This window comes from Erpetoichthys calabaricus, chromosome 2 (genome assembly GCF_900747795.2).
Source record: "Erpetoichthys calabaricus chromosome 2, fErpCal1.3, whole genome shotgun sequence".
Lineage (NCBI taxonomy): Eukaryota > Metazoa > Chordata > Cladistia > Polypteriformes > Polypteridae > Erpetoichthys > Erpetoichthys calabaricus.
Window position 1 is genome coordinate 142,200,429 of NC_041395.2, and position 14,476 is coordinate 142,214,904.

At 39.5% G+C, this 14,476-nt stretch overlaps 1 protein-coding gene across 2 annotated transcripts in view; it reads right to left on the reverse strand.

The window, feature by feature from the left end:
• The window catches only part of si:ch211-51h4.2 (uncharacterized), a 377,084-nt gene that overhangs the window by 223,516 nt on the left and 139,092 nt on the right, over positions 1–14,476 (reverse strand). The window lies entirely within an intron of this gene.

Consider the following 14,476-nt stretch of genomic DNA (forward strand, 5'->3'; position numbering starts at 1 on the left):
GCATCAAAGAATCTCAGTTATCTGGCTCAATGGTAGGAGATGAGCAATTATGACACGTAATACTGAAATTAACATTTTTGTAAAGCACTATGACAGAGTTGAACATAATGTGGTCCCCAATGGGAAATCAGCATATTAGATCTACTGTAATTGACGGGTAATGAGTTTATTACATTTTTGTCTGTGTTAGAACCCTTGCTTCAGTAAAAATGTTATAGAATAATCTGGTCAAACAACATTCCATATTGCTTTCAAATTAACATGCTTTTCAAATGCAGATTTTAAGGAAACAAATTACTGGCATACACAAGAATTAAAAGTATATATTCCAGAATACTGTTACCATTTTGTTTCCTTTCATGGAGTGAAATTCACTTAACAAATTGTATTAGTTTTCCTTTCACAGGCCGGCATATACTGGATTGCTTTACTTTCCCTTTCACATGCCCACAAGAGATTACTTCCTGTATTTGTTTGGCATACAAGGTCTTAAGAATTGTGATAATAAAATGCTTTGCATTTAAGACCCACCTAAATTTTAAGTTTGGAAACAAATTAAAAAATCGGGAGTAGTCTCCCCTAGACTTTTTCATATACTCAGATATGGGGTTGGATATTTGAGGAGTAAACCACAAGACAAGGATTATATTTTAATGTTATGTACGTTAAAGAACCATCAACAACAAATCAAATCAAATAACATATTGAAAAGTTATTATACTGTAAAAGTTGAATGAATCGGACTCTGCAGCTGCATGAATAAATGGTAAAGTACCACTTCCCATCAATGGAAATACCCCAAGTTGATAGAAATCTATGTTTTGTACCTAATACTGTACTTGTATACAAAATTTGGCTGACCAAAGTGAAAGCGTATTCAAGTTATCATGTTTACATACACACACACATACAGACACACAGACATAATTCCAAAAACGGTATTTTTGGACTCAGGGAGGTCTAAAATGTCGATATTCATCAAAATCTCGAAATGGAATTTTTGGAGGATTGCAATATTTTCCCTATACTTCGTATACGAGAAAGTCAGGAAGGTCTAAAATGTCAAGATTCATCAAAATCTTGACCTCGAATCTTTGGACAATTACAATACTTTTCCTATACTGCGTATACAAGATAGTAAGAAGGGTGGCCTGAAATTAAGTAATCCGGTATATGTCAAAATGTACATACAGTGATCCCTCGCTATATCGCGCTTCGCCTTTCGCAGCTTCACTCCATCGCGGATTTTATATGTAAGCATATTTAAATATATATCGCAGATTTTTTGCTGGTTCGCGGATTTCTGCGGACAATGGGTCTTTTAATTTCTGGTACATGCTTCCTCAGTTGGTTTGCCCAGTTGATTTCATACAAGGGACGCTATTGGCAGATGGCTGAGAAGCTAGATTGCTTACTTTTCTCCCTCTCTTGCGCTGAGTTTCTCTGATCCTGACGTATGGGGATTGAGCAGGGGGGCTGTTCGCACACCTAGACGATACGGATGCTCATCTAAAAATGCTGAAAGATTATCTTCACATTGCTATCTTTTGTGCAGCTGCTTCCTGAAACGACATGCTGCACGGTGCTTCGCATACTTAAAAGCTCGAAGGGCACGTATTGATTTTTGACTGAAAAACAAACTCTGTCTCTCTCTCTCTCTCCCCCCCTGCTCCTGACGGAGGGGCTGTGAGCTGCCGCCTTCAACAGCTTTGTGCCGCGGTGCTTCGCATACTTAAAAGCCAAACAGCCCTATTGATTTGTTTGCTAGAGATTGTTTTCTCTATCTTTGTGACATTCTGTGCTCCTGACACGCACTCCTTTGAAGAGGAAGATATGTTTGCATTCTTTTAATTGTGAGACAGAACTGTCATCTCTGTCTTGTCATGGAGCACAGTTTAAACTTTTGAAAATGAGACAAATGTTTGTTTGCAGTGTTTGAATAACGTTCCTGTCTCTCTACAACCTCCTGTGTTTCTGCGCAAATCTGTAACCCAAGCATGACAATATAAAAATAACCATATAAACATATGGTTTCTACTTCGCGGATTTTCTTATTTCGCGGGTGGCTCTGGAACGCAACTCCCGCGATGGAGGAGGGATTACCGTATTTCATTATTTTTGAACACTGTAGCAGATAGAGGCTTTGTCCACCTCTTGAACCCTCAGGTACCACTCGAGACACGAGGTAAAAGTATAACAACTATTTATTTTTCTGTTATACAGTGCACAAAGCACCCTCCACTCCACACTCATATAAATCACAATAACTCTCTCAATAAACCAATCCTCCTTGCCCAGACACTTCGCCACCCTACCTCCCAGCTCAGCTCAGTGTCTGGGCTTTCCCATAGTCCTTTTATATCCCCTGACCCGGAAGTGGTTCCTGGCCAAACCCACAAGTCCATTTCCTTCTGGGTCAGGGTAAACAGTCCTTTTCTTTATCCCGGGAGCACGTCGTTCCTTCCGGTCATGTGATGCTGATGCACTCCCGGGTTATAGGGCACACAAGAGCCCACTAGCCCCCCTACAGCGACTCCCGGTGGCCCCCAAGGTATCCAGCAGGGCTGTGTATATAAACTACAAAGTCCATGAGACCCTGCTGGAACTCGGGGCACCATCATGCTGTCCGGAGGGCTCCTCCTAGCAGCCTGGGGGTGGCGACCGGAGTCTGTAGCCGGTCGTCCATCACAGTTCCCCCCCCTTGGCGACGACAACCGGGGCGGAGCGTCGATCCCCGAGAGGGACGTCCTCCTCCAGAAGAACGCGTCATCTGGACCTTCGCTACGTTGTCTAGATCCCCTGGCGAACCTTGGGGGAACGGTGTATCTTCTTTCCCACCGCTCCCCTGTCCCCCGGGGACAACTTCGTCACACATGGCCCGGTTGCCGACAGTTGTAGCACCGCCGACGTCCTCCTGGTGGCCTCTCTACCCGAGACCTAAAACATCTCGGGAATTCGGTCAGCTCCACCTTCTTCTCTGCCAAGGAGGGGTTAATGGCCGCTTTGCTGCTCTCCGCCCTTTTCTTTACCCTGTCAGGAGACCCGCGTTTTATTTCGGGGATCTCCTTCTTTCTCTGGAGCTTGTGCACAGCGTGAGGCTCTCTATGGAAAAGAGAGAGCCTCTTTGCTGTTTGCACACCCGTTGTCCTATGTAATTTAGGAGGCGGCGTCATTAGCACCATATCGCTCCGGGTAACAGCACTTTCCAGCTGCCCTGGTTTGATTGGCACTTCCTCTGCCCCTCCAGTAACTATTGACAACTCCCTCTTCACGCGGGTCGGGGTCTTGAGGTCCGCATCGTTCCGGAGAGGCATCTGATACCGCTGCCCCGGTTCAATCAGACCTTTGCCCGACCACTCAGTCATCACACCACGCTCCACTGTCGGGTTCACAGTGCTTTGGCAGCCGCTACTTATTAAACGCGGTGCCGGCTCAAACTGTGTCCCCTTATTATATACGGTACAGAAATCACTCACCTGCACCGCCACATTAATCGAGGTCGGGGCTTCACGGCCTAATCGCCGTAGGTACTCCTGTAGTCCCTTCAACAGCGCTTCGGCTGTAGCTCCCAGCTCCTCTACACGCTCCTTCAAGTCCTTTAGTCCCTGGAAGAAGATATATAGGGGCTCGAGATATTTCTCGAGCTCCCGTAAGTTTATAAAGTTAGTTATCTCGGCCGGAGGCAAGGTTACTTCCTTGTTTCCCTTACCATCCGGCCGGGAGCCAATGAGCACGTCTGCTCCTGGCACGTGCTCTGCGGGGCTTCGCACAGGCTTCTGGGACTTGGAGTCCGAAGAGGAATGGGTAGCCTCCCGCGGCTGGCTGCGGTCTGCCTCTTTTACTTTGTTGGCAGACCGTACAGTCACTTCCCGCCCCTCTTTACCTTTGTTTAAGGTTGTCGCTGCATCGCTCACCGCCCCCTTCCCCTTCAGGGAGCTCCGACTCGTCGGGGAAGCACTGACCTCACCGAAGGCTCCAAAGCGACCTTCTTCCTGGTCGCCGTCGCGCGAGGTCACGTGGACTTTGTCCTCGAATGGGATTGAAGATTGACGACTCCTAGCCTGGCCTGCCTTCTGGGTAACGCGGCCATCTTGCCAAGGTATGAGGAAGGCATCCGACGCACCGTCTGCTTTCTGGAGGCATGCCTCTGCAAAACACGAGTAAAAGGTACCCGAAACTTCGGGCGTTTTCCCAGTACATACCTCCAGTCGTGGTAGCGGTGTCTCTAATCCGTTTAGGGATTCCGGCACGGCCGATGGCTGACAGCAACCCTGCTGTTGCGCCCTTCGGGCTTGTTCAGCCTTTATCGGCACTCGGTCCTCCTCACACCCAGTCAGGTAAGTCCAGGTTAATTCGGCGTCCATCATGGTCTTCACCCAGTCGGGACTGCCCTTCTTCTTTCCCGATTTCTTCCCCATTGTGGTCTGCTGTAAAGGACGGCTCACAGCTGCAGCGCTCTTGGTCGCGGGTGGGATTTTCACCTCAGCAGTTTCAAGAGGGACCTTCGTAGGGTTCTCTGCTACTACAAAATTTATATTAAACACAGATCCACTGCCAACGGACGGCCAGAGAATCCTGCCGACTATGCCAGTGTAGCAGATAGAGGCTTTGCCCACCTCTTGAACCCTCAGGTACCACTCGAGACACGAGGTAAAAGTATAACAACTATTTATTTTTCTGTTATACAGTGCACAAAGCACCCTCCACTCCACACTCATATAAATGACAATAACTCTCTCAATAAACTAATCCTCCTCGTCCAGACACTTCGCCACCCTACCTCCCAGCTCAGCTCAGTGTCTGGGCTTTCCCATAGTCCCATTATATCCCCTGACCCGGAAGTGGTTCCTGGCCAAACCCACAAGTCCATTTCCTTCCGGGTCAGGGTAAACAGTCCTTTTCTTCATCCCGGGAGCACGTTGTTCCTTCCGGTCACGTGATGCTGACGCACTCCCGGGTTATAGGGCACACAAGAGCCCACTAGCCCCCCTACAGCGACTCCCGGTGGCCCCCAAGGTATCCAGCAGGGCTGTGTATATAAACTACAAAGTCCATGAGGCCCTGCTGGAACTCGGGGCACCATCATGCTGTCCGGAGGGCTCCTCCTAGCGGCCTGGGGGTGGCGATCGGAGTCTGTAGCCGGTCGTCCATTACAACACTGCTATTTACCCTTCCAACTGTAATGATCCTTCTTAGTGGTTTAATTCCTGTCCATAACAAACCAGGCACAACAAAACAGGCACTACAAACCAGCCTCTGCACAATGGTTTGAATTGGTACCCTGTTATGATACTGTATATGCAGAAGGATGCTTGGCCACCGTTTCAAACACACCGCATATTTATATACTGTGCTATGTGCACATGACTAGCACAGAATTCTTGTGACAAGTCCACTATGAGAAGCCAAATAAGCGGCCAGGTTACAGAGTTGTTTTGAAGCCTCTGCAATACAAAGATCTTTCTGGTAGTCCACCACCGAGCCTTGTTTGTTAGGATAATTGGTTTTCAACATTGCCTCTACAGTAGTGAAGATGACATGAAGCACTCATAATGAGGAATTTAATCATCGACTGAGGATTCCCCATATTCTGGGCAGTGCCTTCAGCTAAGCCATGACTAGGCAAGTCTTTCCATGGCAATAATTTTTTCCCATGACTGTAATCTTCTTTACAGAGTTGAAGGGGTGGCAGACATAGCCACGCTACAGCTGATTTTCTTCAAGGAAGTTATCCTTAAGTTCATCTTTTAATGCATGTCACTGATTTGAATTTTCAATTTCAGTTTTAAAGACAGTCAGTCTTTAAAGAAATGATGATTATAAGTGTCTTTAACACAATGCAGCCATTAATTGGCAGCTGTTAGTTTGTCACATAAAATGGAGCAAATTTGAACACAAATTCACTAAACAATGCAACTCAATTTACTGAATGTTTGCACTGATTTTAACACATTAATATACTTAGCTTGTTTTAGCCCTTCCTTTAAGAAAGTTTGGTTGAGTTTTTTTTATAAAGCACATTTTAAACAGAAGCACAGTGCTCCCCATCTTTGACTCCTGCTAAGCACTTGAGCTTCTCCACTGAACAAGCAATTCCCAAACATGTGGGAATCAGATGCCAGTGCATGCAAGCATAATACACTGACTGCTAGACCATTTATTACAAGCATATAGATGCTCTACGTTCTATCAAAACTTGTAAAAAATGTAAAGAAATGTATGGGAAAACTACGGTTTTATTATCATTTGTAACTCCTTCAAAAATATAAAGAAACTATTAATTACTTTATTTTCATCAGCAACATTACTAAAATGAATGAATGAGAGTCCTAGAAGCATGGCACCTAGAGTGCAGGCTTAGAAGAAAACGTGCTGCAAAATATAACAAGTTTCTTTGTGTTGTCTTCACTTGTTGCACACAATACATACTGTATGGTAGGCGGTGACTGTTTATGCTCAGTGGGTGAGAGAATGTCCATGTAGTGCTATCCCAACAATTGTGACATGTCAGAAGCTTTGTGACGAAGCAACGTCTTCAAGGCAGCTATCTGCATCAGTGCCAGAGCTAACAGATTCCATATCATCAAATTGATTGTCACTATCTCAGTCATTGTCATTATCATCAAAATGTCCTTTCTGAAACAAATCTAGATGATTCAAAACATCAGCAACTTTATACTTTTCTTGCAATGGCATAACTACGACCACCCTATTTATAGCACTATTTTCCACAAGTTGTTGCAGCCAAAATATATAAATTAATAAATTATATGGCTATCCAGTAGATGGCAGCACTATAATTGGTAACTGAGACATGGCAGCAAAGCTTGCTAGCAAGCTGCCTGCATCTAAAGTGGTTGTATATTGAAATATAACTTTTTCAACGAATGCTTGACAGAGCTTTTAAAGCAAATTATGTTTTATAAAGACACGGTAATCAACAACCATTACAGTGATTGTTAAAATATGAAACAGCATAGTAGCCATCAGGTACTTCACTGTGGCTACTTGTAAAAAATGGTAACCATCCCATCCCTACTGACCAACTATTTAATCTCTCCCTTTATCATTCCTAAAGGCTGCTTTTCACACTCTGTCTTCACTCCATTCATCTGTGGCTTTCTTTACTCTTCCCCTCCCATATATGTAAGCAGTTTTTTGTGTTCAAGGCACTCACCATACAAAGGATTCGCAACAAAACCATGGTATTTTTAACCTTCTTTTCTATTTTCTCAATGGGAATCTCTGCTTATTTTCTTCTTTCACAGATGAACACAAATTCATCTCTCTTATTACTGCAGTGTAATATAATGCCTTTATAATTATTCATCCCTTGAAAGTTTTCATATTTTATTATTATTCAACATTTAATCCCAGTGGATTTGATTTTGCTTTTTTGAAACCAGTCAACAGAAACATATCTCTAATAATAAAGTAAAAACAGGTCTCTGCAAAGTGGTCTAAATTATTTATTAATATAAAAAAATGACAAACTTAAATCATCACTGGTGTAGCCAAATGGTTTCAGAAGTCTCATCATTAGTTGAATGGGGGTTGTCTGTCTGGAAGGTTCAGCTTGTAGGGAGTTGATATGGTGGCCTAATGTACACAATGAACATAAAAAACACTCCAAGCAACTCTGTGAATAAGTAATTGAAAAGCAGGGGAACACTCAGGGGATGGAGACAAGAGAATATCGATATCATTAAAAATCCCTTGAAGTCTATTTATATCAACCATTAAATAATGGAAGAGTAAAGCACAGCTATAAATCTGCCTAGAGCAGACCATCCACAAAAACCGAGTTATCATACTAAAAGAAGACTAATGAGAGAGGCCACCAAGAGAACTGTGATAACTCTGAAGGAGTTACAAGTTATAGTAACTGAGATTTGAGAGACTGTATATACAACAACTGTTGCCCAGGTACTTCATCAGCTTGCAGCTTTATGAGAGAATGGCAAAGAGAAACCAATGTGAAAAAAATACAAGACAATGCAACTAGAATTTGCCAGAAGGCGCATAGGAGACTATAAAATCAATTGAAGGAAGGTTCTATAGTCTGAGGAGACCAAAATTGACCTTTTTGGCCATTAGACTAAATGCCATGTTTGGCATAGGCCAAACGCTGCACATTATTAAAATGACACCATCTCCACCAAGAAGTATGATGACGGCAGCATCGTACTATTGGGATAATTCTCTGCAGCAGACCTAGAACACGTTTCAGGATAGAGGATTAAATGAATGTATATGCAATCAATTTTGTGTTTTATATTTGTAATTAATTAAGAGCACTTTGCAGTGATCTGCTTTCTCTTTGACGTTAATTTGTCTTTTATATTTTATCAGTGTCAGAAAAGACAAATTAAAACCACTGTCATTTAATAATTTATAACAATAAAATGTGAAAACCTCCAATGGAATGAATACTTTTTAAAGGGCACTGTTAATTATAATAAATTAGATTAATATTAATAGTACTAGGGTGTTGTACCGTGTTAGCCATTATGAATGTAGAGAAAAGCCAAGCAAAATGACACCTTTTATTGGCTAACTAGAAAGATTACAATATGCAAGCTTTCGAGGCAACTCAGGCCCCTTCTTCAGGCAAGATGCCCGAAGAAGGGGCCTGAGTTGCCTCGAAAGCTTGCATATTGTAATCTTTTTAGTTAGCCAATAAAAGGTGTCATTTTGCTTGGCTTTTCTCTACATTAATATTAATGTAAGTTTCTCTGGCTTACGTTAATCGATCAATCATTGAAGAAATGGTTTTATTAAACCACATTACTGTATACTAACTGAACACAATGATAGCAATTCTGATATCATTTGATATTTTCTATGCAGTTAACCTTAAACTTAAATGACTGTTTTTTTAATATTTTATTTCTACATACTAAGTACATCAACTACCATTTCATAATGAACTTCCCAATAGCATCACCATCAAATGATGTTAGCAAGTAACCGATAAGGTATCTACTATATAATACAACACTAAGGTTTCGATGCGTTTCCAGTCCTCCAGAGCAATCTAATTGACTTAGGTGTGATTGGATAGTTTGGCTTTGGTGACATGACCAAAAGAGGACGTGCGAGTTGCAGACACATGAGGAGGAGGAAAGGCATGCTGAGAGAGTCTCCTACAAAGACAGGAAAGTATAAAACCAGCATGAGGTGAGAAAGGCTCCTAAAAATAATAACCAGAGTCTGAAAAGTAGGCTTTACAGGAACGAGTTCGAGAGAGACCCAGTTAAGAGGTTTAGACACATGTGAATACAGAGGTAAGACACTGATGAATATTTTTAAATTATTCTATTACTTGCTTTTAATAGATAGCATGGTTAGTATTTAATATGACACAAAGCCTCTTATCGTCACATGGAGAAGAAAGGTATTTTCTTGTAGTTTGGGGTGTGTAAAAGTCAGGTAATTTATTGAAGACAAACTTACCCAATGCCACTTTCAAAACCAAGAAAATCTTTGGCCCTTAAAAATACTATTAAACAGTTTTCAAATTTCCCTGAAGATGGACATGTCCAGAACTTTTTGAAATAATTTCACAAAAAACAGGTAGTCCCATAATGCTAATTAGCTAAATTTAAGACAAATATGCAATTTTTGCAAAGAAAAAGGCTAAAAGAACTGAAGAAAACATTTTAGAAAATATCCACAATACAGCAATCTGCCAAAAACCATTTCCGTATTAGTAAGTGTTAAACAATAATCTGACACATACAAACCTATCTCACCTGGTAACACTGTTGTGTTGAGTCCTATTCTGATTTGTTTGTCTTCTTTAAACATAAATTAACCAGAGTCAGTATGACATCCAAAATATTTTTTACATTTTAAAAACATGTTAATTTTGGATAAAGCCAACCTAATGTAGTTTAGTAATGGCAAAACATCCCAGAATTATTCCTGTAAGTAGTGCTGTTATCTAAAGAAGTGAAATCCATTTGTATTATTTCACATAAACTACATTTTTAATGTGAAACTGAAGAAGTTTAAGCCAGCTTTTCTAGAAACATGTATAAAAAGCCATAAGACATACTCATTTCAAATAAATTCTATATAAACTAAACATCTAGTAGCAACATTCCTCAAGAATCATTTTTTGAGGCAGACAGTGACCAGGCCAGGAACTGAACCCAGTCTGCTGTAGCTGTAAGGCATCATTTTTTTTTTAACAAAATCATAACCATTTACTAATGAATAATTAGCCAGTCTCACTGTAGTCTCCTGGCTCTCATAGTCTTGCTTAAATTTATAATTCCTCAGGCTGAAAACTGTGAAGGACAACAAGCCCAATCTAATACTCAAACGACCTTTGTGGGACTATTTAGCTTGTTTTAAAAAGAAGGTCAGAAAAATGGATTTAGATGCAAAGATAAAACATCTATGCAGTTGTCAACAATGCTGACACTCAGAAGTCTTATGATTAGCTCAGGAAAATGAAACCCTTATTACAGATTGAAAGCGGCTATATAATATACAATAATACACAATATGACACCTCTTGTCCTGATGTAACAAGTTTCACATAGTTGAACTAATTGAGAATCATTTTGACCATATATATGCAACATGTTTTAATGTGAACAGGGGCTTGCAGGGCAATGTGATTTAATATTCATCATCCTGTGAACTCAGGTAGAAATTATTTTAAAAACCTGTGTAATAATATAATAAACTATTTAGACCTACCCTATATTTCTGGCTGTGGGGTCTACGTTCTTTGAAACAGGCTTAGTTTATTTTAAATTGCTAAGAAGAACACAATGCTGAACAGAATACATTTGGTGCCACCTGGATCCTGGGCAGAGTGTACTTGTATTTTTCTCAAGAGCATTAACAAAAGTAAAAAAAACAGAAAGAGGTCTTGGATTGTTGGTTAGAATTTACTTGTACACAGAGGACAGAAGGGAAAAATTATTTCGGTCAGTTAGAGAATGTAATGGCTGGCATATTTTGGAATAAGTCAAAAAAACAATTCTTGACTATGATATGTAATGTCAGGCTTGAACTCCTTGTGCACAATGCTGCTGTTGGCACTGGGTATGGCCTTCCAGATAACTTATTTTTAAAATAATTGTATATTTAATTGCTGGTACCGGCAAACTACTCACAGCAAGGTAAGGTATTGAAAGTGCATAAAAAGCTTCCTTCCAAAATTTTCTTGGATAGGATTCTTTTCTTGTAAACAGAAAAATATTATAATTCCTTTATCATAAGGATAATGCATGATTAAGGTTTTTTTTAAAAGCTAAATATAGTGTTAGATATTTTTAAAGAGTTTCTAAAACACATGTACTACAATCTTCCTTTTGATGTGATGCTTTAAATGAAAAATACTTTATAATTAATTGCAGAAGGAAAAAAACAGATTTCTAGTAATGCTGTTATAGGTAATTTTGTTTTACAGAATCCGTTTTGAATGGGGCACCATTGTCTGCTAACATAACTTGGAGCAAAGTTTGGCAAAAACAACTTTCTTTGCAGTAATGTGATTTATTAATGAAAAAACATATCACAGAGCTATAAGTGATTGGAGAAAGGTAGCAAAAGAATAAACAGATATACTGCCTCTCTGGGATCTGCTACACACCTTTGCATTGTCTGTATCTCTAGTGTGATTGCTGGCCCACTTCTTCATTATTCACAATACTGTGCGACATACACCAAACCACACTGCCTGTCCAATGCCACACTCTCTTTTTGTTTTCTCTCTCTGTCCTTCCCTCACTACCACAATCTTGTTAGTCAAACATTTAAACCAACTCATCTCCTTTCTCCAAGTCTGGTGAATGATTGGCAAGTCGCAGCTTTTAAAGCTCACCCTGGTGATATTTTTGGAGTAAACGCCCTTTGGAAGTCCAGAAGCTGTCCTTCCAATGCTTATGTTGGTGACCCCATGTATTAACCAAATACTGCACCCAAAAAAACTGTCAAAGGGCCAGGTATATTGGAGGCATAAGTACAGAATGTCCTGCAAAATATTCAACAGGGACCAACCTATTTGATGCCAGAGCCACCCCTCTCCACTTAACAGTGTGACAGGATTTTCCCAAACCCTTTCAAAAAATTATGTGCCCATGGAACAATTACTTTAAGACTATCTACCAACCTTTGCAGTACAGAGCCATCAAGTGGCTATTGATCCATACTTCTACTTCCATGGTCTTCTCTTAATGCAAAAAAAGACAAACCACCTTCTAATGGTTCTCGAAATTCATTATCACAGTAATGGGTTTTAATAACAAAATATGGACTTTTAATTGTTTATGTCTTGTTAGGCCTCTGTCTCCAATTTCTTCTATTGCAGGCACCACTGAAACAACTTGTGCAGAGATGTCCAAGTCTAAATAGAACTTCAAATTACAAAAGCAAAGCTCCTAAAATGAGCAAAATACATTCATATTAACATTTTGATGTTTTATACAATTTCCTCAAAAACCATTAGGCACTTGCATCTAGCAAGCTCTCTGGGCCTAAATATTAAGGCTATAATAATGCTTGAGCTCTGACTGTGATTATAGCTTTTATTCAGCCAATTGTATATTATTATATTAGTAAATCAAACTGAAATTAGTAGTTTATGCTGTGCAACACATAAAACGTTTCTGCATTTCATTAGCACCACAGCAAGATAATATCTGATGATACCAAGTGTTAAGATCAGACTGTTAATTTGACATCTAGCTGTGAAAAGCAAAGTTCTGAGAGGGTAATTGCCAAAACAAAAGAGCTGTACAGCTTATGAAAAAAGGTACAGAATTCTGAAAGTTCCTAAAAGTTTCTCTCAAGCTGCTTGTAAAATCAGTTTTTAGAAATGTCAGTTAAAAACTTTAATTCTAAATTTAATTTTACTGCATATCCAGTACTGACATATCAAATATGTTTTATATGCCTCACAGAGCTTGTATTAAATAAACGTGTTGATTTGTAATTACTCTAAACTAAAAAAAAAAAAAAACATCTCCAATGAATAAATCATAGAGACACACAAAAAACAGAAAATAGCCAACAGAAATATGTTAATGAGCGTAAATATTGCATTCTATAAAACTGGAACACTAGTTGCTATTTTCCAATCACAGTTAATTTTGCTGTCACAAAAAACAAACTCGTATTGTGGGAGGGGTTGAGATTAGCCTGAAAGACATAAAAAAAACCTATTTCAGCACAGCTACTTTCACTGCTGAAACTATATAAATTATTACTGCATATAAATGAAACAGCCAACTTTATTGTTTTGGTTCATTTTTCTCCTATAAATCAAATCAAATCTGTTACAAGGGCATTCTGCCACAGCAGTTTGTACACAAAAAACAATCACCATGCTTCTGGCTATCTATGGCCTTGTTCAAGCTACTTAATTTTGTTTCATCTTTTATTCATTCCTCCTGTTTCTGGGTGGTGGTGAGTCATAACCTCTGTCACCCAAAACAGACCCAAACAGAATGCCAGGCCATTGCATGCCCATGTCACTTGTGCCAGTCTCATTTAAAATGGCCAGTGAAAGAAATATATATACACATTTCCTCACATGTTTTAGCAGAAAGTATGGAATTGTGTAACAAATGTGTTTTAAAGACTAAGGGACAAAGGTTAATAAGTTATTCAGCATCTCAAAGAACATTTCTCAATCAAATTCTTAAAAACTCACAACGACATAATTTTAAGGCAATAACTATGATTAAATGTTTTGACCTGTTAGTAACATTTCTGATAAAATATGCTTTAAGGGACAAGTGACAAGTTAATCACTAGTTTTAATCACAGGCTTCCACGGAATGGCAGCTACTGTACAGTAATAGAGCTTTTAAATTTCTTTTTATATATTTGTAGAGATGCAATGGCCGTCACTTTAATCTGTTAATTGTGTGTAGATAATGTTTGCTGCATATTTTGATGTAAGAATAGAAGTTTTATTACATTTTTTTTACAAAGAGAAAATGTAAATCTAATTATGCATTGAAATATGTTAATGTAGATAAATGCCATGAATTAAATAATGGTGGCAAAGACAATAGTAATCTTTTTGTGTTAATTGAAATTTACAAAAGTAAACATCTTTGGGAATGCTGTTTTGCAAGTTGAAGGTTAACTGAATTAGAAAACATTACTATTGGAAAGGTATTGGTAAACGGGTGCTACAATTCAGTTAAATCGAAAGAAATGTAATACTGTATATTCATGGGGCACATGTGAAACTTCCGAGAGGTGCAGGTAGAGGGTAAACGTATTCCCTGGTATGCTAAGAAATGTTGTAGATACTCTAAGTTGAAATTGAAAGAGTACTACTCAGAAACCTAACACAGGGAAAACATGCAGCAGACAGCATCCGGGTATGGTAATTGAACCCATAATGGTACAATTGTAAAACTGCATGCTGAGACGCTTAGTTATACTATTTACAAATCAAGTGTCACGTTCAATAGAGTCAGTCTGTGTGCTTTATCTTTTC